At 46.0% G+C, this 25,484-nt stretch overlaps 11 non-coding genes across 11 annotated transcripts; all 11 read left to right on the forward strand.

Annotated features, from left to right (window-relative positions):
• Window positions 1–967: 967 nt before the first annotated feature.
• On the forward strand, window positions 968–1,158 carry LOC130350887 (U2 spliceosomal RNA). Its single transcript, XR_008887689.1, has one exon. It is a non-coding gene; the product is annotated as a U2 spliceosomal RNA (small nuclear RNA).
• A 2,086-nt stretch (window positions 1,159–3,244) lies between these two features.
• On the forward strand, window positions 3,245–3,435 carry LOC130350899 (U2 spliceosomal RNA). Its single transcript, XR_008887700.1, has one exon. It is a non-coding gene; the product is annotated as a U2 spliceosomal RNA (small nuclear RNA).
• Window positions 3,436–5,524: 2,089 nt separating this feature from the next.
• LOC130350911 (U2 spliceosomal RNA) lies at window positions 5,525–5,715 on the forward strand. The gene has a single exon (XR_008887711.1). It is a non-coding gene; the product is annotated as a U2 spliceosomal RNA (small nuclear RNA).
• Window positions 5,716–7,799: 2,084 nt separating this feature from the next.
• On the forward strand, window positions 7,800–7,990 carry LOC130350860 (U2 spliceosomal RNA). The gene has a single exon (XR_008887667.1). It is a non-coding gene; the product is annotated as a U2 spliceosomal RNA (small nuclear RNA).
• Window positions 7,991–10,080: 2,090 nt separating this feature from the next.
• On the forward strand, window positions 10,081–10,271 carry LOC130350865 (U2 spliceosomal RNA). Its single transcript, XR_008887669.1, has one exon. It is a non-coding gene; the product is annotated as a U2 spliceosomal RNA (small nuclear RNA).
• Window positions 10,272–12,363: 2,092 nt separating this feature from the next.
• LOC130350866 (U2 spliceosomal RNA) lies at window positions 12,364–12,554 on the forward strand. The gene has a single exon (XR_008887670.1). It is a non-coding gene; the product is annotated as a U2 spliceosomal RNA (small nuclear RNA).
• A 2,089-nt stretch (window positions 12,555–14,643) lies between these two features.
• LOC130350867 (U2 spliceosomal RNA) lies at window positions 14,644–14,834 on the forward strand. Its single transcript, XR_008887671.1, has one exon. It is a non-coding gene; the product is annotated as a U2 spliceosomal RNA (small nuclear RNA).
• A 2,086-nt stretch (window positions 14,835–16,920) lies between these two features.
• LOC130350868 (U2 spliceosomal RNA) lies at window positions 16,921–17,111 on the forward strand. The gene has a single exon (XR_008887672.1). It is a non-coding gene; the product is annotated as a U2 spliceosomal RNA (small nuclear RNA).
• A 2,087-nt stretch (window positions 17,112–19,198) lies between these two features.
• Window positions 19,199–19,389, forward strand: LOC130350869 (U2 spliceosomal RNA). Its single transcript, XR_008887673.1, has one exon. It is a non-coding gene; the product is annotated as a U2 spliceosomal RNA (small nuclear RNA).
• A 2,084-nt stretch (window positions 19,390–21,473) lies between these two features.
• Window positions 21,474–21,664, forward strand: LOC130350870 (U2 spliceosomal RNA). The gene has a single exon (XR_008887674.1). It is a non-coding gene; the product is annotated as a U2 spliceosomal RNA (small nuclear RNA).
• A 2,084-nt stretch (window positions 21,665–23,748) lies between these two features.
• LOC130350871 (U2 spliceosomal RNA) lies at window positions 23,749–23,939 on the forward strand. Its single transcript, XR_008887675.1, has one exon. It is a non-coding gene; the product is annotated as a U2 spliceosomal RNA (small nuclear RNA).
• Window positions 23,940–25,484: the final 1,545 nt, after the last annotated feature.

Raw genomic sequence — 25,484 nt, forward strand, 5'->3', positions numbered from 1 at the left:
GAGAAGGGAAAAAAAGGTGGAAATGGGTTTAAAAGTGATTTCGGCGGAGAAATATATATATATATATATATATATATATATATATATATATATACGCGCACACACACACATATATATAAACGTATTCTCCGTTGAGATATTGCAGCCGCTGCTGTGTCCAGGCCCAGGAGCCTTAGCACTGTGCTGTGATGTCACTCAATACCACTGACATCACTAGGTGTAAACAACATCTCTCCTTTGCTGTGTATGTGACTATGGAGCTGTTTGGTGATGTCGTCTATTATGGCCTTCATAGAAGCAACAGGAGATTGTTGCATCCATCTAGAACCCTCAGAACTACAGTGCTATGATGTCACTCACTTCCACAGGCCTTGCAGAGTGTAAACAACAACAACCCAGCTTTGTTGTGTATGTAACCATAGGGATTTGTGATGTCACCTAGAACCTTCACAGCAGCGACAGCTTTATGAGGAGCATCAGCACTGCTCTGCCTGAGCAGAACCATCACCGCCATAGGTTGTCAAATAACCCGGGTTTAACCCACACAGGTAAGTCCAATGGGGTGCAGGCATGTCCTCTATGCTTACAGCTTCCCGTGGGTGTTGGTTTGATACCGTTTGGGGACAGCCAAGGAGGCATCTGCAGGCAACAAAGGTAGGTGTGTGCTTGTGTGTGTGTTTCCTATGCAGATCCTAAGCCCAGTGTCACATGCAAGTAGGAGGAGTAAGAAGGGTTCCTGGCAAATCCGGGTTATGGATTGCATTTAAAAAGGCCCCGTGGGAGTGCAATGGGCCCCTGTCTTGCTGCTTAGCAATAATGGTATGGGTTTAGGTTCTGCTGTGTGTACTGGTGGTTGACTGCCCCCCAGCCCAGAGTGTGCATGGAAAATTGTCTGGCAGCCTCCCTGACAGCAAGCAGTGATAGTGCCCATGAAGGGGACCTTGTTGGGCCCGCCCCTTTCACGGTTATCGCTTCTCGGCCTTTTGGCTAAGATCAAGTGTAGTATCTGTTCTTATCAGTTTAATATCTGATACGTCCCCTATCTGGGGACCATATATTAAATGGATTTTTGAGAACGGGGGCCGATTTCGAAGCTTGCTTCCGTCGCCCTATGCATTGACCCGATATGGCAGTATCTTCGGGTACAGTGCACCACCCCCTTACAGGGTTAAAAAGAAAGATTCCTACTTTCATTGCTACCTGCTTGCTGGCTAGCCAGCTAGCCAGCCCTGTGGGCCTTGCTGCTGCTGCTGCTGCAGCCAAAAAACAAAAGGTGGTGCTGCTGCTGCTTCTGCTTCTGCTTGTGTCTGGCCGCTGTTGGAGCGTCCAGGCACAGGACTTCTGCTGCTGCTGACTAAATGGCCTCCTTAATTGGATCATTTGAGTAGCCAGCACACCTGTGCAGGTAGGGCATGACATGATAGGCAGCTGCCTTGATAGCGGGTGGGTGCTGAATGTTCCTAATTGACAAAATAAGATTAATGCTTATGAAGAAATATAAAATCTCATCCCTTCCCCAATATCGCGCCACACCCCTACCCCTTAATTCCCTGGTTGAACTTGATGGACATATGTCTTTTTTCGACCGTACTAACTATGTAACTATGTAACATAACATGGGGGGGGGGGGTCTCCTGGCTGTTCACACAGGTGTGTCATTGCTGTACATTGACCATGCATTGCTTCTGTGGTATTGCAAAGGCAAAGACAAATGCTTCCAGCCATCCATTGCACTAATGGATTGGTCATCAGCTGGCTGTCTATGTCCCGCATCAATATAGACCAAAGTACAGAGGGTTAGGCTATGCTATTGTGCACCTACCTGATGCATCAGAAGGTGCGAGGCCCTTGCTAAATTCTGTGCACAGACTTTGAGATCTATGCTTTAGACTGTATCTAAACCTGCTCCAACATGGACTGACATTCTGGCCTACTTTCAGCCGATGCGACTTGTCTGTCGCTGAACAGTCGCTTTTTATGTATTCAGCACCTATGTATAATGTTGTAAAAATGCTCTAGAAGCTAAAGTCGCAGAAATGTCACACATATTTGGCCTGCAACTTTCTGTGCGACAAATTCAGACAGGAAAAATCAGTATAAATCCTTAGAAAATTATCCCCCAGTGTCTCCATCTGCTGGCGGTATTGAATAAGCATTGCTGCACTGATGGGGTATGCATTAGACGAAAAAAAAGAAGAAAAAGAAGAATAATACGCCCAGAAAAGAGGCGAAAAGGAGAAAAACGTAAAAAAACGTGAAAAAAAAGTAAGAGGAAGAGAAGGGAAAGAAAGGTGGAAATGGGTTTAAAAGTGATTTCGGCGGAGAAATATATATATATATATATATATATATATATATATATATATATATACGCGCACACACACACATATATATAAACGTATTCTCCGTTGAGATATTGCAGCCGCTGCTGTGTCCAGGCCCAGGAGCCTTAGCACTGTGCTGTGATGTCACTCAATACCACTGACATCACTAGGTGTAAACAACATCTCTCCTTTGCTGTGTATGTGACTATGGAGCTGTTTGGTGATGTCGTCTATTATGGCCTTCATAGAAGCAACAGGAGATTGTTGCATCCATCTAGAACCCTCAGAACTACAGTGCTATGATGTCACTCACTTCCACAGGCCTTGCAGAGTGTAAACAACAACAACCCAGCTTTGTTGTGTATGTAACCATAGGGATTTGTGATGTCACCTAGAACCTTCACAGCAGCGACAGCTTTATGAGGAGCATCAGCACTGCTCTGCCTGAGCAGAACCATCACCGCCATAGGTTGTCAAATAACCCGGGTTTAACCCACACAGGTAAGTCCAATGGGGTGCAGGCATGTCCTCTATGCTTACAGCTTCCCGTGGGTGTTGGTTTGATACCGTTTGGGGACAGCCAAGGAGGCATCTGCAGGCAACAAAGGTAGGTGTGTGCTTGTGTGTGTGTTTCCTATGCAGATCCTAAGCCCAGTGTCACATGCAAGTAGGAGGAGTAAGAAGGGTTCCTGGCAAATCCGGGTTATGGATTGCATTTAAAAAGGCCCCGTGGGAGTGCAATGGGCCCCTGTCTTGCTGCTTAGCAATAATGGTATGGGTTTAGGTTCTGCTGTGTGTACTGGTGGTTGACTGCCCCCCAGCCCAGAGTGTGCATGGAAAATTGTCTGGCAGCCTCCCTGACAGCAAGCAGTGATAGTGCCCATGAAGGGGACCTTGTTGGGCCCGCCCCTTTCACGGTTATCGCTTCTCGGCCTTTTGGCTAAGATCAAGTGTAGTATCTGTTCTTATCAGTTTAATATCTGATACGTCCCCTATCTGGGGACCATATATTAAATGGATTTTTGAGAACGGGGGCCGATTTCGAAGCTTGCTTCCGTCGCCCTATGCATTGACCCGATATGGCAGTATCTTCGGGTACAGTGCACCACCCCCTTACAGGGTTAAAAAGAAAGATTCCTACTTTCATTGCTACCTGCTTGCTGGCTAGCCAGCTAGCCAGCCCTGTGGGCCTTGCTGCTGCTGCTGCTGCAGCCAAAAAACAAAAGGTGGTGCTGCTGCTGCTTCTGCTTCTGCTTGTGTCTGGCCGCTGTTGGAGCGTCCAGGCACAGGACTTCTGCTGCTGCTGACTAAATGGCCTCCTTAATTGGATCATTTGAGTAGCCAGCACACCTGTGCAGGTAGGGCATGACATGATAGGCAGCTGCCTTGATAGCGGGTGGGTGCTGAATGTTCCTAATTGACAAAATAAGATGAATGCTTATGAAGAAATATAAAATCTCATCCCTTCCCCAATATCGCGCCACACCCCTACCCCTTAATTCCCTGGTTGAACTTGATGGACATATGTCTTTTTTCGACCGTACTAACTATGTAACTATGTAACATAACATGGGGGGGGGGGTCTCCTGGCTGTTCACACAGGTGTGTCATTGCTGTACATTGACCATGCATTGCTTCTGTGGTATTGCAAAGGCAAAGACAAATGCTTCCAGCCATCCATTGCACTAATGGATTGGTCATCAGCTGGCTGTCTATGTCCCGCATCAATATAGACCAAAGTACAGAGGGTTAGGCTATGCTATTGTGCACCTACCTGATGCATCAGAAGGTGCGAGGCCCTTGCTAAATTCTGTGCACAGACTTTGAGATCTATGCTTTAGACTGTATCTAAACCTGCTCCAACATGGACTGACATTCTGGCCTACTTTCAGCCGATGCGACTTGTCTGTCGCTGAACAGTCGCTTTTTATGTATTCAGCACCTATGTATAATGTTGTAAAAATGCTCTAGAAGCTAAAGTCGCAGAAATGTCACACATATTTGGCCTGCAACTTTCTGTGCGACAAATTCAGACAGGAAAAATCAGTATAAATCCTTAGAAAATTATCCCCCAGTGTCTCCATCTGCTGGCGGTATTGAATAAGCATTGCTGCACTGATGGGGTATGCATTAGACGAAAAAAAAGAAGAAAAAGAAGAATAATACGCCCAGAAAAGAGGCGAAAAGGAGAAAAACGTAAAAAAACGTGAAAAAAAAGTAAGAGGAAGAGAAGGGAAAAAAAGGTGGAAATGGGTTTAAAAGTGATTTCGGCGGAGAAATATATATATATATATATATATATATATATATATATATATATATATATACGCGCACACACACACATATATATAAACGTATTCTCCGTTGAGATATTGCAGCCGCTGCTGTGTCCAGGCCCAGGAGCCTTAGCACTGTGCTGTGATGTCACTCAATACCACTGACATCACTAGGTGTAAACAACATCTCTCCTTTGCTGTGTATGTGACTATGGAGCTGTTTGGTGATGTCGTCTATTATGGCCTTCATAGAAGCAACAGGAGATTGTTGCATCCATCTAGAACCCTCAGAACTACAGTGCTATGATGTCACTCACTTCCACAGGCCTTGCAGAGTGTAAACAACAACAACCCAGCTTTGTTGTGTATGTAACCATAGGGATTTGTGATGTCACCTAGAACCTTCACAGCAGCGACAGCTTTATGAGGAGCATCAGCACTGCTCTGCCTGAGCAGAACCATCACCGCCATAGGTTGTCAAATAACCCGGGTTTAACCCACACAGGTAAGTCCAATGGGGTGCAGGCATGTCCTCTATGCTTACAGCTTCCCGTGGGTGTTGGTTTGATACCGTTTGGGGACAGCCAAGGAGGCATCTGCAGGCAACAAAGGTAGGTGTGTGCTTGTGTGTGTGTTTCCTATGCAGATCCTAAGCCCAGTGTCACATGCAAGTAGGAGGAGTAAGAAGGGTTCCTGGCAAATCCGGGTTATGGATTGCATTTAAAAAGGCCCCGTGGGAGTGCAATGGGCCCCTGTCTTGCTGCTTAGCAATAATGGTATGGGTTTAGGTTCTGCTGTGTGTACTGGTGGTTGACTGCCCCCCAGCCCAGAGTGTGCATGGAAAATTGTCTGGCAGCCTCCCTGACAGCAAGCAGTGATAGTGCCCATGAAGGGGACCTTGTTGGGCCCGCCCCTTTCACGGTTATCGCTTCTCGGCCTTTTGGCTAAGATCAAGTGTAGTATCTGTTCTTATCAGTTTAATATCTGATACGTCCCCTATCTGGGGACCATATATTAAATGGATTTTTGAGAACGGGGGCCGATTTCGAAGCTTGCTTCCGTCGCCCTATGCATTGACCCGATATGGCAGTATCTTCGGGTACAGTGCACCACCCCCTTACAGGGTTAAAAAGAAAGATTCCTACTTTCATTGCTACCTGCTTGCTGGCTAGCCAGCTAGCCAGCCCTGTGGGCCTTGCTGCTGCTGCTGCTGCAGCCAAAAAACAAAAGGTGGTGCTGCTGCTGCTTCTGCTTCTGCTTGTGTCTGGCCGCTGTTGGAGCGTCCAGGCACAGGACTTCTGCTGCTGCTGACTAAATGGCCTCCTTAATTGGATCATTTGAGTAGCCAGCACACCTGTGCAGGTAGGGCATGACATGATAGGCAGCTGCCTTGATAGCGGGTGGGTGCTGAATGTTCCTAATTGACAAAATAAGATTAATGCTTATGAAGAAATATAAAATCTCATCCCTTCCCCAATATCGCGCCACACCCCTACCCCTTAATTCCCTGGTTGAACTTGATGGACATATGTCTTTTTTCGACCGTACTAACTATGTAACTATGTAACATAACATGGGGGGGGGGGGTCTCCTGGCTGTTCACACAGGTGTGTCATTGCTGTACATTGACCATGCATTGCTTCTGTGGTATTGCAAAGGCAAAGACAAATGCTTCCAGCCATCCATTGCACTAATGGATTGGTCATCAGCTGGCTGTCTATGTCCCGCATCAATATAGACCAAAGTACAGAGGGTTAGGCTATGCTATTGTGCACCTACCTGATGCATCAGAAGGTGCGAGGCCCTTGCTAAATTCTGTGCACAGACTTTGAGATCTATGCTTTAGACTGTATCTAAACCTGCTCCAACATGGACTGACATTCTGGCCTACTTTCAGCCGATGCGACTTGTCTGTCGCTGAACAGTCGCTTTTTATGTATTCAGCACCTATGTATAATGTTGTAAAAATGCTCTAGAAGCTAAAGTCGCAGAAATGTCACACATATTTGGCCTGCAACTTTCTGTGCGACAAATTCAGACAGGAAAAATCAGTATAAATCCTTAGAAAATTATCCCCCAGTGTCTCCATCTGCTGGCGGTATTGAATAAGCATTGCTGCACTGATGGGGTATGCATTAGACGAAAAAAAAGAAGAAAAAGAAGAATAATACGCCCAGAAAAGAGGCGAAAAGGAGAAAAACGTAAAAAAACGTGAAAAAAAAGTAAGAGGAAGAGAAGGGAAAAAAAGGTGGAAATGGGTTTAAAAGTGATTTCGGCGGAGAAATATATATATATATATATATATATATATATATATATATATATACGCGCACACACACACATATATATAAACGTATTCTCCGTTGAGATATTGCAGCCGCTGCTGTGTCCAGGCCCAGGAGCCTTAGCACTGTGCTGTGATGTCACTCAATACCACTGACATCACTAGGTGAAAACAACATCTCTCCTTTGCTGTGTATGTGACTATGGAGCTGTTTGGTGATGTCGTCTATTATGGCCTTCATAGAAGCAACAGGAGATTGTTGCATCCATCTAGAACCCTCAGAACTACAGTGCTATGATGTCACTCACTTCCACAGGCCTTGCAGAGTGTAAACAACAACAACCCAGCTTTGTTGTGTATGTAACCATAGGGATTTGTGATGTCACCTAGAACCTTCACAGCAGCGACAGCTTTATGAGGAGCATCAGCACTGCTCTGCCTGAGCAGAACCATCACCGCCATAGGTTGTCAAATAACCCGGGTTTAACCCACACAGGTAAGTCCAATGGGGTGCAGGCATGTCCTCTATGCTTACAGCTTCCCGTGGGTGTTGGTTTGATACCGTTTGGGGACAGCCAAGGAGGCATCTGCAGGCAACAAAGGTAGGTGTGTGCTTGTGTGTGTGTTTCCTATGCAGATCCTAAGCCCAGTGTCACATGCAAGTAGGAGGAGTAAGAAGGGTTCCTGGCAAATCCGGGTTATGGATTGCATTTAAAAAGGCCCCGTGGGAGTGCAATGGGCCCCTGTCTTGCTGCTTAGCAATAATGGTATGGGTTTAGGTTCTGCTGTGTGTACTGGTGGTTGACTGCCCCCCAGCCCAGAGTGTGCATGGAAAATTGTCTGGCAGCCTCCCTGACAGCAAGCAGTGATAGTGCCCATGAAGGGGACCTTGTTGGGCCCGCCCCTTTCACGGTTATCGCTTCTCGGCCTTTTGGCTAAGATCAAGTGTAGTATCTGTTCTTATCAGTTTAATATCTGATACGTCCCCTATCTGGGGACCATATATTAAATGGATTTTTGAGAACGGGGGCCGATTTCGAAGCTTGCTTCCGTCGCCCTATGCATTGACCCGATATGGCAGTATCTTCGGGTACAGTGCACCACCCCCTTACAGGGTTAAAAAGAAAGATTCCTACTTTCATTGCTACCTGCTTGCTGGCTAGCCAGCTAGCCAGCCCTGTGGGCCTTGCTGCTGCTGCTGCTGCAGCCAAAAAACAAAAGGTGGTGCTGCTGCTGCTTCTGCTTCTGCTTGTGTCTGGCCGCTGTTGGAGCGTCCAGGCACAGGACTTCTGCTGCTGCTGACTAAATGGCCTCCTTAATTGGATCATTTGAGTAGCCAGCACACCTGTGCAGGTAGGGCATGACATGATAGGCAGCTGCCTTGATAGCGGGTGGGTGCTGAATGTTCCTAATTGACAAAATAAGATTAATGCTTATGAAGAAATATAAAATCTCATCCCTTCCCCAATATCGCGCCACACCCCTACCCCTTAATTCCCTGGTTGAACTTGATGGACATATGTCTTTTTTCGACCGTACTAACTATGTAACTATGTAACATAACATGGGGGGGGGGGGTCTCCTGGCTGTTCACACAGGTGTGTCATTGCTGTACATTGACCATGCATTGCTTCTGTGGTATTGCAAAGGCAAAGACAAATGCTTCCAGCCATCCATTGCACTAATGGATTGGTCATCAGCTGGCTGTCTATGTCCCGCATCAATATAGACCAAAGTACAGAGGGTTAGGCTATGCTATTGTGCACCTACCTGATGCATCAGAAGGTGCGAGGCCCTTGCTAAATTCTGTGCACAGACTTTGAGATCTATGCTTTAGACTGTATCTAAACCTGCTCCAACATGGACTGACATTCTGGCCTACTTTCAGCCGATGCGACTTGTCTGTCGCTGAACAGTCGCTTTTTATGTATTCAGCACCTATGTATAATGTTGTAAAAATGCTCTAGAAGCTAAAGTCGCAGAAATGTCACACATATTTGGCCTGCAACTTTCTGTGCGACAAATTCAGACAGGAAAAATCAGTATAAATCCTTAGAAAATTATCCCCCAGTGTCTCCATCTGCTGGCGGTATTGAATAAGCATTGCTGCACTGATGGGGTATGCATTAGACGAAAAAAAAGAAGAAAAAGAAGAATAATACGCCCAGAAAAGAGGCGAAAAGGAGAAAAACGTAAAAAAACGTGAAAAAAAAGTAAGAGGAAGAGAAGGGAAAAAAAGGTGGAAATGGGTTTAAAAGTGATTTCGGCGGAGAAATATATATATATATATATATATATATATATATATATATATATATATATACGCGCACACACACACATATATATAAACGTATTCTCCGTTGAGATATTGCAGCCGCTGCTGTGTCCAGGCCCAGGAGCCTTAGCACTGTGCTGTGATGTCACTCAATACCACTGACATCACTAGGTGTAAACAACATCTCTCCTTTGCTGTGTATGTGACTATGGAGCTGTTTGGTGATGTCGTCTATTATGGCCTTCATAGAAGCAACAGGAGATTGTTCCATCCATCTAGAACCCTCAGAACTACAGTGCTATGATGTCACTCACTTCCACAGGCCTTGCAGAGTGTAAACAACAACAACCCAGCTTTGTTGTGTATGTAACCATAGGGATTTGTGATGTCACCTAGAACCTTCACAGCAGCGACAGCTTTATGAGGAGCATCAGCACTGCTCTGCCTGAGCAGAACCATCACCGCCATAGGTTGTCAAATAACCCGGGTTTAACCCACACAGGTAAGTCCAATGGGGTGCAGGCATGTCCTCTATGCTTACAGCTTCCCGTGGGTGTTGGTTTGATACCGTTTGGGGACAGCCAAGGAGGCATCTGCAGGCAACAAAGGTAGGTGTGTGCTTGTGTGTGTGTTTCCTATGCAGATCCTAAGCCCAGTGTCACATGCAAGTAGGAGGAGTAAGAAGGGTTCCTGGCAAATCCGGGTTATGGATTGCATTTAAAAAGGCCCCGTGGGAGTGCAATGGGCCCCTGTCTTGCTGCTTAGCAATAATGGTATGGGTTTAGGTTCTGCTGTGTGTACTGGTGGTTGACTGCCCCCCAGCCCAGAGTGTGCATGGAAAATTGTCTGGCAGCCTCCCTGACAGCAAGCAGTGATAGTGCCCATGAAGGGGACCTTGTTGGGCCCGCCCCTTTCACGGTTATCGCTTCTCGGCCTTTTGGCTAAGATCAAGTGTAGTATCTGTTCTTATCAGTTTAATATCTGATACGTCCCCTATCTGGGGACCATATATTAAATGGATTTTTGAGAACGGGGGCCGATTTCGAAGCTTGCTTCCGTCGCCCTATGCATTGACCCGATATGGCAGTATCTTCGGGTACAGTGCACCACCCCCTTACAGGGTTAAAAAGAAAGATTCCTACTTTCATTGCTACCTGCTTGCTGGCTAGCCAGCTAGCCAGCCCTGTGGGCCTTGCTGCTGCTGCTGCTGCAGCCAAAAAACAAAAGGTGGTGGTGCTGCTGCTGCTTCTGCTTCTGCTTGTGTCTGGCCGCTGTTGGAGCGTCCAGGCACAGGACTTCTGCTGCTGCTGACTAAATGGCCTCCTTAATTGGATCATTTGAGTAGCCAGCACACCTGTGCAGGTAGGGCATGACATGATAGGCAGCTGCCTTGATAGCGGGTGGGTGCTGAATGTTCCTAATTGACAAAATAAGATTAATGCTTATGAAGAAATATAAAATCTCATCCCTTCCCCAATATCGCGCCACACCCCTACCCCTTAATTCCCTGGTTGAACTTGATGGACATATGTCTTTTTTCGACCGTACTAACTATGTAACTATGTAACATAACATGGGGGGGGGGGGTCTCCTGGCTGTTCACACAGGTGTGTCATTGCTGTACATTGACCATGCATTGCTTCTGTGGTATTGCAAAGGCAAAGACAAATGCTTCCAGCCATCCATTGCACTAATGGATTGGTCATCAGCTGGCTGTCTATGTCCCGCATCAATATAGACCAAAGTACAGAGGGTTAGGCTATGCTATTGTGCACCTACCTGATGCATCAGAAGGTGCGAGGCCCTTGCTAAATTCTGTGCACAGACTTTGAGATCTATGCTTTAGACTGTATCTAAACCTGCTCCAACATGGACTGACATTCTGGCCTACTTTCAGCCGATGCGACTTGTCTGTCGCTGAACAGTCGCTTTTTATGTATTCAGCACCTATGTATAATGTTGTAAAAATGCTCTAGAAGCTAAAGTCGCAGAAATGTCACACATATTTGGCCTGCAACTTTCTGTGCGACAAATTCAGACAGGAAAAATCAGTATAAATCCTTAGAAAATTATCCCCCAGTGTCTCCATCTGCTGGCGGTATTGAATAAGCATTGCTGCACTGATGGGGTATGCATTAGACGAAAAAAAAGAAGAAAAAGAAGAATAATACGCCCAGAAAAGAGGCGAAAAGGAGAAAAACGTAAAAAAACGTGAAAAAAAAGTAAGAGGAAGAGAAGGGAAAAAAAGGTGGAAATGGGTTTAAAAGTGATTTCGGCGGAGAATATATATATATATATATATATATATATATATATATATATATATATATACGCGCACACACACACATATATATAAACGTATTCTCCGTTGAGATATTGCAGCCGCTGCTGTGTCCAGGCCCAGGAGCCTTAGCACTGTGCTGTGATGTCACTCAATACCACTGACATCACTAGGTGTAAACAACATCTCTCCTTTGCTGTGTATGTGACTATGGAGCTGTTTGGTGATGTCGTCTATTATGGCCTTCATAGAAGCAACAGGAGATTGTTGCATCCATCTAGAACCCTCAGAACTACAGTGCTATGATGTCACTCACTTCCACAGGCCTTGCAGAGTGTAAACAACAACAACCCAGCTTTGTTGTGTATGTAACCATAGGGATTTGTGATGTCACCTAGAACCTTCACAGCAGCGACAGCTTTATGAGGAGCATCAGCACTGCTCTGCCTGAGCAGAACCATCACCGCCATAGGTTGTCAAATAACCCGGGTTTAACCCACACAGGTAAGTCCAATGGGGTGCAGGCATGTCCTCTATGCTTACAGCTTCCCGTGGGTGTTGGTTTGATACCGTTTGGGGACAGCCAAGGAGGCATCTGCAGGCAACAAAGGTAGGTGTGTGCTTGTGTGTGTGTTTCCTATGCAGATCCTAAGCCCAGTGTCACATGCAAGTAGGAGGAGTAAGAAGGGTTCCTGGCAAATCCGGGTTATGGATTGCATTTAAAAAGGCCCCGTGGGAGTGCAATGGGCCCCTGTCTTGCTGCTTAGCAATAATGGTATGGGTTTAGGTTCTGCTGTGTGTACTGGTGGTTGACTGCCCCCCAGCCCAGAGTGTGCATGGAAAATTGTCTGGCAGCCTCCCTGACAGCAAGCAGTGATAGTGCCCATGAAGGGGACCTTGTTGGGCCCGCCCCTTTCACGGTTATCGCTTCTCGGCCTTTTGGCTAAGATCAAGTGTAGTATCTGTTCTTATCAGTTTAATATCTGATACGTCCCCTATCTGGGGACCATATATTAAATGGATTTTTGAGAACGGGGGCCGATTTCGAAGCTTGCTTCCGTCGCCCTATGCATTGACCCGATATGGCAGTATCTTCGGGTACAGTGCACCACCCCCTTACAGGGTTAAAAAGAAAGATTCCTACTTTCATTGCTACCTGCTTGCTGGCTAGCCAGCTAGCCAGCCCTGTGGGCCTTGCTGCTGCTGCTGCTGCAGCCAAAAAACAAAAGGTGGTGCTGCTGCTGCTTCTGCTTCTGCTTGTGTCTGGCCGCTGTTGGAGCGTCCAGGCACAGGACTTCTGCTGCTGCTGACTAAATGGCCTCCTTAATTGGATCATTTGAGTAGCCAGCACACCTGTGCAGGTAGGGCATGACATGATAGGCAGCTGCCTTGATAGCGGGTGGGTGCTGAATGTTCCTAATTGACAAAATAAGATTAATGCTTATGAAGAAATATAAAATCTCATCCCTTCCCCAATATCGCGCCACACCCCTACCCCTTAATTCCCTGGTTGAACTTGATGGACATATGTCTTTTTTCGACCGTACTAACTATGTAACTATGTAACATAACATGGGGGGGGGGGGGGTCTCCTGGCTGTTCACACAGGTGTGTCATTGCTGTACATTGACCATGCATTGCTTCTGTGGTATTGCAAAGGCAAAGACAAATGCTTCCAGCCATCCATTGCACTAATGGATTGGTCATCAGCTGGCTGTCTATGTCCCGCATCAATATAGACCAAAGTACAGAGGGTTAGGCTATGCTATTGTGCACCTACCTGATGCATCAGAAGGTGCGAGGCCCTTGCTAAATTCTGTGCACAGACTTTGAGATCTATGCTTTAGACTGTATCTAAACCTGCTCCAACATGGACTGACATTCTGGCCTACTTTCAGCCGATGCGACTTGTCTGTCGCTGAACAGTCGCTTTTTATGTATTCAGCACCTATGTATAATGTTGTAAAAATGCTCTAGAAGCTAAAGTCGCAGAAATGTCACACATATTTGGCCTGCAACTTTCTGTGCGACAAATTCAGACAGGAAAAATCAGTATAAATCCTTAGAAAATTATCCCCCAGTGTCTCCATCTGCTGGCGGTATTGAATAAGCATTGCTGCACTGATGGGGTATGCATTAGACGAAAAAAAAGAAGAAAAAGAAGAATAATACGCCCAGAAAAGAGGCGAAAAGGAGAAAAACGTAAAAAAACGTGAAAAAAAAGTAAGAGGAAGAGAAGGGAAAAAAAGGTGGAAATGGGTTTAAAAGTGATTTCGGCGGAGAAATATATATATATATATATATATATATATATATATATATATATATACGCGCACACACACACATATATATAAACGTATTCTCCGTTGAGATATTGCAGCCGCTGCTGTGTCCAGGCCCAGGAGCCTTAGCACTGTGCTGTGATGTCACTCAATACCACTGACATCACTAGGTGTAAACAACATCTCTCCTTTGCTGTGTATGTGACTATGGAGCTGTTTGGTGATGTCGTCTATTATGGCCTTCATAGAAGCAACAGGAGATTGTTGCATCCATCTAGAACCCTCAGAACTACAGTGCTATGATGTCACTCACTTCCACAGGCCTTGCAGAGTGTAAACAACAACAACCCAGCTTTGTTGTGTATGTAACCATAGGGATTTGTGATGTCACCTAGAACCTTCACAGCAGCGACAGCTTTATGAGGAGCATCAGCACTGCTCTGCCTGAGCAGAACCATCACCGCCATAGGTTGTCAAATAACCCGGGTTTAACCCACACAGGTAAGTCCAATGGGGGTGCAGGCATGTCCTCTATGCTTACAGCTTCCCGTGGGTGTTGGTTTGATACCGTTTGGGGACAGCCAAGGAGGCATCTGCAGGCAACAAAGGTAGGTGTGTGCTTGTGTGTGTGTTTCCTATGCAGATCCTAAGCCCAGTGTCACATGCAAGTAGGAGGAGTAAGAAGGGTTCCTGGCAAATCCGGGTTATGGATTGCATTTAAAAAGGCCCTGTGGGAGTGCAATGGGCCCCTGTCTTGCTGCTTAGCAATAATGGTATGGGTTTAGGTTCTGCTGTGTGTACTGGTGGTTGACTGCCCCCCAGCCCAGAGTGTGCATGGAAAATTGTCTGGCAGCCTCCCTGACAGCAAGCAGTGATAGTGCCCATGAAGGGGACCTTGTTGGGCCCGCCCCTTTCACGGTTATCGCTTCTCGGCCTTTTGGCTAAGATCAAGTGTAGTATCTGTTCTTATCAGTTTAATATCTGATACGTCCCCTATCTGGGGACCATATATTAAATGGATTTTTGAGAACGGGGGCCGATTTCGAAGCTTGCTTCCGTCGCCCTATGCATTGACCCGATATGGCAGTATCTTCGGGTACAGTGCACCACCCCCTTACAGGGTTAAAAAGAAAGATTCCTACTTTCATTGCTACCTGCTTGCTGGCTAGCCAGCTAGCCAGCCCTGTGGGCCTTGCTGCTGCTGCTGCTGCAGCCAAAAAACAAAAGGTGGTGCTGCTGCTGCTTCTGCTTCTGCTTGTGTCTGGCCGCTGTTGGAGCGTCCAGGCACAGGACTTCTGCTGCTGCTGACTAAATGGCCTCCTTAATTGGATCATTTGAGTAGCCAGCACACCTGTGCAGGTAGGGCATGACATGATAGGCAGCTGCCTTGATAGCGGGTGGGTGCTGAATGTTCCTAATTGACAAAATAAGATTAATGCTTATGAAGAAATATAAAATCTCATCCCTTCCCCAATATCGCGCCACACCCCTACCCCTTAATTCCCTGGTTGAACTTGATGGACATATGTCTTTTTTCGACCGTACTAACTATGTAACTATGTAACATAACATGGGGGGGGGGGGTCTCCTGGCTGTTCACACAGGTGTGTCATTGCTGTACATTGACCATGCATTGCTTCTGTGGTATTGCAAAGGCAAAGACAAATGCTTCCAGCCATCCATTGCACTAATGGATTGGTCATCAGCTGGCTGTCTATGTCCCGCATCAATATAGACCAAAGTACAGAGGGTTAGGCTATGCTATTGTGCACCTACCTGATGCATCAGAAGGTGCGAGGCCCTTGCTAAATTCTGTGCACAGACTTTGAGATCTATGCTTTAGACTGTATCTAAACCTGCTCCAACATGGACTGACATTCTGGCCTACTTTCAGCCGATGCGACTTGTCTGTCGCTGAACAGTCGCTTTTTATGTATTCAGCACCTATGTATAATGTTGTAAAAATGCTCTAGAAGCTAAAGTCGCAGAAATGTCACACATATTTGGCCTGCAACTTTCTGTGCGACAAATTCAGACAGGAAAAATCAGTATAAATCCTTAGAAAATTATCCCCCAGTGTCTCCATCTGCTGGCGGTATTGAATAAGCATTGCTGCACTGATGGGGTATGCATTAGACGAAAAAAAAGAAGAAAAAGAAGAATAATACGCCCAGAAAAGAGGCGAAAAGGAGAAAAACGTAAAAAAACGTGAAAAAAAAGTAAGAGGAAGAGAAGGGAAAAAAAGGTGGAAATGGGTTTAAAAGTGATTTCGGCGGAGAAATATATATATATATATATATATATATATATATATATATATATATACGCGCACACACACACATATATATAAACGTATTCTCCGTTGAGATATTGCAGCCGCTGCTGTGTCCAGGCCCAGGAGCCTTAGCACTGTGCTGTGATGTCACTCAATACCACTGACATCACTAGGTGTAAACAACATCTCTCCTTTGCTGTGTATGTGACTATGGAGCTGTTTGGTGATGTCGTCTATTATGGCCTTCATAGAAGCAACAGGAGATTGTTGCATCCATCTAGAACCCTCAGAACTACAGTGCTATGATGTCACTCACTTCCACAGGCCTTGCAGAGTGTAAACAACAACAACCCAGCTTTGTTGTGTATGTAACCATAGGGATTTGTGATGTCACCTAGAACCTTCACAGCAGCGACAGCTTTATGAGGAGCATCAGCACTGCTCTGCCTGAGCAGAACCATCACCGCCATAGGTTGTCAAATAACCCGGGTTTAACCCACACAGGTAAGTCCAATGGGGTGCAGGCATGTCCTCTATGCTTACAGCTTCCCGTGGGTGTTGGTTTGATACCGTTTGGGGACAGCCAAGGAGGCATCTGCAGGCAACAAAGGTAGGTGTGTGCTTGTGTGTGTGTTTCCTATGCAGATCCTAAGCCCAGTGTCACATGCAAGTAGGAGGAGTAAGAAGGGTTCCTGGCAAATCCGGGTTATGGATTGCATTTAAAAAGGCCCCGTGGGAGTGCAATGGGCCCCTGTCTTGCTGCTTAGCAATAATGGTATGGGTTTAGGTTCTGCTGTGTGTACTGGTGGTTGACTGCCCCCCAGCCCAGAGTGTGCATGGAAAATTGTCTGGCAGCCTCCCTGACAGCAAGCAGTGATAGTGCCCATGAAGGGGACCTTGTTGGGCCCGCCCCTTTCACGGTTATCGCTTCTCGGCCTTTTGGCTAAGATCAAGTGTAGTATCTGTTCTTATCAGTTTAATATCTGATACGTCCCCTATCTGGGGACCATATATTAAATGGATTTTTGAGAACGGGGGCCGATTTCGAAGCTTGCTTCCGTCGCCCTATGCATTGACCCGATATGGCAGTATCTTCGGGTACAGTGCACCACCCCCTTACAGGGTTAAAAAGAAAGATTCCTACTTTCATTGCTACCTGCTTGCTGGCTAGCCAGCTAGCCAGCCCTGTGGGCCTTGCTGCTGCTGCTGCTGCAGCCAAAAAACAAAAGGTGGTGCTGCTGCTGCTTCTGCTTCTGCTTGTGTCTGGCCGCTGTTGGAGCGTCCAGGCACAGGACTTCTGCTGCTGCTGACTAAATGGCCTCCTTAATTGGATCATTTGAGTAGCCAGCACACCTGTGCAGGTAGGGCATGACATGATAGGCAGCTGCCTTGATAGCGGGTGGGTGCTGAATGTTCCTAATTGACAAAATAAGATTAATGCTTATGAAGAAATATAAAATCTCATCCCTTCCCCAATATCGCGCCACACCCCTACCCCTTAATTCCCTGGTTGAACTTGATGGACATATGTCTTTTTTCGACCGTACTAACTATGTAACTATGTAACATAACATGGGGGGGGGGGGGTCTCCTGGCTGTTCACACAGGTGTGTCATTGCTGTACATTGACCATGCATTGCTTCTGTGGTATTGCAAAGGCAAAGACAAATGCTTCCAGCCATCCATTGCACTAATGGATTGGTCATCAGCTGGCTGTCTATGTCCCGCATCAATATAGACCAAAGTACAGAGGGTTAGGCTATGCTATTGTGCACCTACCTGATGCATCAGAAGGTGCGAGGCCCTTGCTAAATTCTGTGCACAGACTTTGAGATCTATGCTTTAGACTGTATCTAAACCTGCTCCAACATGGACTGACATTCTGGCCTACTTTCAGCCGATGCGACTTGTCTGTCGCTGAACAGTCGCTTTTTATGTATTCAGCACCTATGTATAATGTTGTAAAAATGCTCTAGAAGCTAAAGTCGCAGAAATGTCACACATATTTGGCCTGCAAAACTTTCTGTGCGACAAATTCAGACAGGAAAAATCAGTATAAATCCTTAGAAAATTATCCCCCAGTGTCTCCATCTGCTGGCGGTATTGAATAAGCATTGCTGCACTGATGGGGTATGCATTAGACGAAAAAAAAGAAGAAAAAGAAGAATAATACGCCCAGAAAAGAGGCGAAAAGGAGAAAAACGTAAAAAAACGTGAAAAAAAAGTAAGAGGAAGAGAAGGGAAAAAAAGGTGGAAATGGGTTTAAAAGTGATTTCGGCGGAGAAATATATATATATATATATATATATATATATATATATATATATACGCGCACACACACACATATATATAAACGTATTCTCCGTTGAGATATTGCAGCCGCTGCTGTGTCCAGGCCCAGGAGCCTTAGCACTGTGCTGTGATGTCACTCAATACCACTGACATCACTAGGTGTAAACAACATCTCTCCTTTGCTGTGTATGTGACTATGGAGCTGTTTGGTGATGTCGTCTATTATGGCCTTCATAGAAGCAACAGGAGATTGTTGCATCCATCTAGAACCCTCAGAACTACAGTGCTATGATGTCACTCACTTCCACAGGCCTTGCAGAGTGTAAACAACAACAACCCAGCTTTGTTGTGTATGTAACCATAGGGATTTGTGATGTCACCTAGAACCTTCACAGCAGCGACAGCTTTATGAGGAGCATCAGCACTGCTCTGCCTGAGCAGAACCATCACCGCCATAGGTTGTCAAATAACCCGGGTTTAACCCACACAGGTAAGTCCAATGGGGTGCAGGCATGTCCTCTATGCTTACAGCTTCCCGTGGGTGTTGGTTTGATACCGTTTGGGGACAGCCAAGGAGGCATCTGCAGGGAACAAAGGTAGGTGTGTGCTTGTGTGTGTGTTTCCTATGCAGATCCTAAGCCCAGTGTCACATGCAAGTAGGAGGAGTAAGAAGGGTTCCTGGCAAATCCGGGTTATGGATTGCATTTAAAAAGGCCCCGTGGGAGTGCAATGGGCCCCTGTCTTGCTGCTTAGCAATAATGGTATGGGTTTAGGTTCTGCTGTGTGTACTGGTGGTTGACTGCCCCCCAGCCCAGAGTGTGCATGGAAAATTGTCTGGCAGCCTCCCTGACAGCAAGCAGTGATAGTGCCCATGAAGGGGACCTTGTTGGGCCCGCCCCTTTCACGGTTATCGCTTCTCGGCCTTTTGGCTAAGATCAAGTGTAGTATCTGTTCTTATCAGTTTAATATCTGATACGTCCCCTATCTGGGGACCATATATTAAATGGATTTTTGAGAACGGGGGCCGATTTCGAAGCTTGCTTCCGTCGCCCTATGCATTGACCCGATATGGCAGTATCTTCGGGTACAGTGCACCACCCCCTTACAGGGTTAAAAAGAAAGATTCCTACTTTCATTGCTACCTGCTTGCTGGCTAGCCAGCTAGCCAGCCCTGTGGGCCTTGCTGCTGCTGCTGCTGCAGCCAAAAAACAAAAGGTGGTGCTGCTGCTGCTTCTGCTTCTGCTTGTGTCTGGCCGCTGTTGGAGCGTCCAGGCACAGGACTTCTGCTGCTGCTGACTAAATGGCCTCCTTAATTGGATCATTTGAGTAGCCAGCACACCTGTGCAGGTAGGGCATGACATGATAGGCAGCTGCCTTGATAGCGGGTGGGTGCTGAATGTTCCTAATTGACAAAATAAGATTAATGCTTATGAAGAAATATAAAATCTCATCCCTTCCCCAATATCGCGCCACACCCCTACCCCTTAATTCCCTGGTTGAACTTGATGGACATATGTCTTTTTTCGACCGTACTAACTATGTAACTATGTAACATAACATGGGGGGGGGGGGTCTCCTGGCTGTTCACACAGGTGTGTCATTGCTGTACATTGACCATGCATTGCTTCTGTGGTATTGCAAAGGCAAAGACAAATGCTTCCAGCCATCCATTGCACTAATGGATTGGTCATCAGCTGGCTGTCTATGTCCCGCATCAATATAGACCAAAGTACAGAGGGTTAGGCTATGCTATTGTGCACCTACCTGATGCATCAGAAGGTGCGAGGCCCTTGCTAAATTCTGTGCACAGACTTTGAGATCTATGCTTTAGACTGTATCTAAACCTGCTCCAACATGGACTGACATTCTGGCCTACTTTCAGCCGATGCGACTTGTCTGTCGCTGAACAGTCGCTTTTTATGTATTCAGCACCTATGTATAATGTTGTAAAAATGCTCTAGAAGCTAAAGTCGCAGAAATGTCACACATATTTGGCCTGCAACTTTCTGTGCGACAAATTCAGACAGGAAAAATCAGTATAAATCCTTAGAAAATTATCCCCCAGTGTCTCCATCTGCTGGCGGTATTGAATAAGCATTGCTGCACTGATGGGGTATGCATTAGACGAAAAAAAAGAAGAAAAAGAAGAATAATACGCCCAGAAAAGAGGCGAAAAGGAGAAAAACGTAAAAAAACGTGAAAAAAAAGTAAGAGGAAGAGAAGGGAAAAAAAGGTGGAAATGGGTTTAAAAGTGATTTCGGCGGAGAAATATATATATATATATATATATATATATATATATATATATATACGCGCACACACACACATATATATAAACGTATTCTCCGTTGAGATATTGCAGCCGCTGCTGTGTCCAGGCCCAGGAGCCTTAGCACTGTGCTGTGATGTCACTCAATACCACTGACATCACTAGGTGTAAACAACATCTCTCCTTTGCTGTGTATGTGACTATGGAGCTGTTTGGTGATGTCGTCTATTATGGCCTTCATAGAAGCAACAGGAGATTGTTGCATCCATCTAGAACCCTCAGAACTACAGTGCTATGATGTCACTCACTTCCACAGGCCTTGCAGAGTGTAAACAACAACAACCCAGCTTTGTTGTGTATGTAACCATAGGGATTTGTGATGTCACCTAGAACCTTCACAGCAGCGACAGCTTTATGAGGAGCATCAGCACTGCTCTGCCTGAGCAGAACCATCACCGCCATAGGTTGTCAAATAACCCGGGTTTAACCCACACAGGTAAGTCCAATGGGGTGCAGGCATGTCCTCTATGCTTACAGCTTCCCGTGGGTGTTGGTTTGATACCGTTTGGGGACAGCCAAGGAGGCATCTGCAGGCAACAAAGGTAGGTGTGTGCTTGTGTGTGTGTTTCCTATGCAGATCCTAAGCCCAGTGTCACATGCAAGTAGGAGGAGTAAGAAGGGTTCCTGGCAAATCCGGGTTATGGATTGCATTTAAAAAGGCCCCGTGGGAGTGCAATGGGCCCCTGTCTTGCTGCTTAGCAATAATGGTATGGGTTTAGGTTCTGCTGTGTGTACTGGTGGTTGACTGCCCCCCAGCCCAGAGTGTGCATGGAAAATTGTCTGGCAGCCTCCCTGACAGCAAGCAGTGATAGTGCCCATGAAGGGGACCTTGTTGGGCCCGCCCCTTTCACGGTTATCGCTTCTCGGCCTTTTGGCTAAGATCAAGTGTAGTATCTGTTCTTATCAGTTTAATATCTGATACGTCCCCTATCTGGGGACCATATATTAAATGGATTTTTGAGAACGGGGGCCGATTTCGAAGCTTGCTTCCGTCGCCCTATGCATTGACCCGATATGGCAGTATCTTCGGGTACAGTGCACCACCCCCTTACAGGGTTAAAAAGAAAGATTCCTACTTTCATTGCTACCTGCTTGCTGGCTAGCCAGCTAGCCAGCCCTGTGGGCCTTGCTGCTGCTGCTGCTGCAGCCAAAAAACAAAAGGTGGTGCTGCTGCTGCTTCTGCTTCTGCTTGTGTCTGGCCGCTGTTGGAGCGTCCAGGCACAGGACTTCTGCTGCTGCTGACTAAATGGCCTCCTTAATTGGATCATTTGAGTAGCCAGCACACCTGTGCAGGTAGGGCATGACATGATAGGCAGCTGCCTTGATAGCGGGTGGGTGCTGAATGTTCCTAATTGACAAAATAAGATTAATGCTTATGAAGAAATATAAAATCTCATCCCTTCCCCAATATCGCGCCACACCCCTACCCCTTAATTCCCTGGTTGAACTTGATGGACATATGTCTTTTTTCGACCGTACTAACTATGTAACTATGTAACATAACATGGGGGGGGGGGTCTCCTGGCTGTTCACACAGGTGTGTCATTGCTGTACATTGACCATGCATTGCTTCTGTGGTATTGCAAAGGCAAAGACAAATGCTTCCAGCCATCCATTGCACTAATGGATTGGTCATCAGCTGGCTGTCTATGTCCCGCATCAATATAGACCAAAGTACAGAGGGTTAGGCTATGCTATTGTGCACCTACCTGATGCATCAGAAGGTGCGAGGCCCTTGCTAAATTCTGTGCACAGACTTTGAGATCTATGCTTTAGACTGTATCTAAACCTGCTCCAACATGGACTGACATTCTGGCCTACTTTCAGCCGATGCGACTTGTCTGTCGCTGAACAGTCGCTTTTTATGTATTCAGCACCTATGTATAATGTTGTAAAAATGCTCTAGAAGCTAAAGTCGCAGAAATGTCACACATATTTGGCCTGCAACTTTCTGTGCGACAAATTCAGACAGGAAAAATCAGTATAAATCCTTAGAAAATTATCCCCCAGTGTCTCCATCTGCTGGCGGTATTGAATAAGCATTGCTGCACTGATGGGGTATGCATTAGACGAAAAAAAAGAAGAAAAAGAAGAATAATACGCCCAGAAAAGAGGCGAAAAGGAGAAAAACGTAAAAAAACGTGAAAAAAAAGTAAGAGGAAGAGAAGGGAAAAAAAGGTGGAAATGGGTTTAAAAGTGATTTCGGCGGAGAATATATATATATATATATATATATATATATATATATATATATATACGCGCACACACACACATATATATAAACGTATTCTCCGTTGAGATATTGCAGCCGCTGCTGTGTCCAGGCCCAGGAGCCTTAGCACTGTGCTGTGATGTCACTCAATACCACTGACATCACTAGGTGTAAACAACATCTCTCCTTTGCTGTGTATGTGACTATGGAGCTGTTTGGTGATGTCGTCTATTATGGCCTTCATAGAAGCAACAGGAGATTGTTGCATCCATCTAGAACCCTCAGAACTACAGTGCTATGATGTCACTCACTTCCACAGGCCTTGCAGAGTGTAAACAACAACAACCCAGCTTTGTTGTGTATGTAACCATAGGGATTTGTGATGTCACCTAGAACCTTCACAGCAGCGACAGCTTTATGAGGAGCATCAGCACTGCTCTGCCTGAGCAGAACCATCACCGCCATAGGTTGTCAAATAACCCGGGTTTAACCCACACAGGTAAGTCCAATGGGGTGCAGGCATGTCCTCTATGCTTACAGCTTCCCGTGGGTGTTGGTTTGATACCGTTTGGGGACAGCCAAGGAGGCATCTGCAGGCAACAAAGGTAGGTGTGTGCTTGTGTGTGTGTTTCCTATGCAGATCCTAAGCCCAGTGTCACATGCAAGTAGGAGGAGTAAGAAGGGTTCCTGGCAAATCCGGGTTATGGATTGCATTTAAAAAGGCCCCGTGGGAGTGCAATGGGCCCCTGTCTTGCTGCTTAGCAATAATGGTATGGGTTTAGGTTCTGCTGTGTGTACTGGTGGTTGACTGCCCCCCAGCCCAGAGTGTGCATGGAAAATTGTCTGGCAGCCTCCCTGACAGCAAGCAGTGATAGTGCCCATGAAGGGGACCTTGTTGGGCCCGCCCCTTTCACGGTTATCGCTTCTCGGCCTTTTGGCTAAGATCAAGTGTAGTATCTGTTCTTATCAGTTTAATATCTGATACGTCCCCTATCTGGGGACCATATATTAAATGGATTTTTGAGAACGGGGGCCGATTTCGAAGCTTGCTTCCGTCGCCCTATGCATTGACCCGATATGGCAGTATCTTCGGGTACAGTGCACCACCCCCTTACAGGGTTAAAAAGAAAGATTCCTACTTTCATTGCTACCTGCTTGCTGGCTAGCCAGCTAGCCAGCCCTGTGGGCCTTGCTGCTGCTGCTGCAGCCAAAAAACAAAAGGTGGTGCTGCTGCTGCTTCTGCTTCTGCTTGTGTCTGGCCGCTGTTGGAGCGTCCAGGCACAGGACTTCTGCTGCTGCTGACTAAATGGCCTCCTTAATTGGATCATTTGAGTAGCCAGCACACCTGTGCAGGTAGGGCATGACATGATAGGCAGCTGCCTTGATAGCGGGTGGGTGCTGAATGTTCCTAATTGACAAAATAAGATTAATGCTTATGAAGAAATATAAAATCTCATCCCTTCCCCAATATCGCGCCACACCCCTACCCCTTAATTCCCTGGTTGAACTTGATGGACATATGTCTTTTTTCGACCGTACTAACTATGTAACTATGTAACATAACATGGGGGGGGGGGGGGTCTCCTGGCTGTTCACACAGGTGTGTCATTGCTGTACATTGACCATGCATTGCTTCTGTGGTATTGCAAAGGCAAAGACAAATGCTTCCAGCCATCCATTGCACTAATGGATTGGTCATCAGCTGGCTGTCTATGTCCCGCATCAATATAGACCAAAGTACAGAGGGTTAGGCTATGCTATTGTGCACCTACCTGATGCATCAGAAGGTGCGAGGCCCTTGCTAAATTCTGTGCACAGACTTTGAGATCTATGCTTTAGACTGTATCTAAACCTGCTCCAACATGGACTGACATTCTGGCCTACTTTCAGCCGATGCGACTTGTCTGTCGCTGAACAGTCGCTTTTTATGTATTCAGCACCTATGTATAATGTTGTAAAAATGCTCTAGAAGCTAAAGTCGCAGAAATGTCACACATATTTGGCCTGCAACTTTCTGTGCGACAAATTCAGACAGGAAAAATCAGTATAAATCCTTAGAAAATTATCCCCCAGTGTCTCCATCTGCTGGCGGTATTGAATAAGCATTGCTGCACTGATGGGGTATGCATTAGACGAAAAAAAAGAAGAAAAAGAAGAATAATACGCCCAGAAAAGAGGCGAAAAGGAGAAAAACGTAAAAAAACGTGAAAAAAAAGTAAGAGGAAGAGAAGGGAAAAAAAGGTGGAAATGGGTTTAAAAGTGATTTCGGCGGAGAATATATATATATATATATATATATATATATATATATATATATATACGCGCACACACACACATATATATAAACGTATTCTCCGTTGAGATATTGCAGCCGCTGCTGTGTCCAGGCCCAGGAGCCTTAGCACTGTGCTGTGATGTCACTCAATACCACTGACATCACTAGGTGTAAACAACATCTCTCCTTTGCTGTGTATGTGACTATGGAGCTGTTTGGTGATGTCGTCTATTATGGCCTTCATAGAAGCAACAGGAGATTGTTGCATCCATCTAGAACCCTCAGAACTACAGTGCTATGATGTCACTCACTTCCACAGGCCTTGCAGAGTGTAAACAACAACAACCCAGCTTTGTTGTGTATGTAACCATAGGGATTT

This window comes from Hyla sarda, unplaced genomic scaffold, assembly GCF_029499605.1.
Source record: "Hyla sarda isolate aHylSar1 unplaced genomic scaffold, aHylSar1.hap1 scaffold_953, whole genome shotgun sequence".
NCBI lineage: Eukaryota > Metazoa > Chordata > Amphibia > Anura > Hylidae > Hyla > Hyla sarda.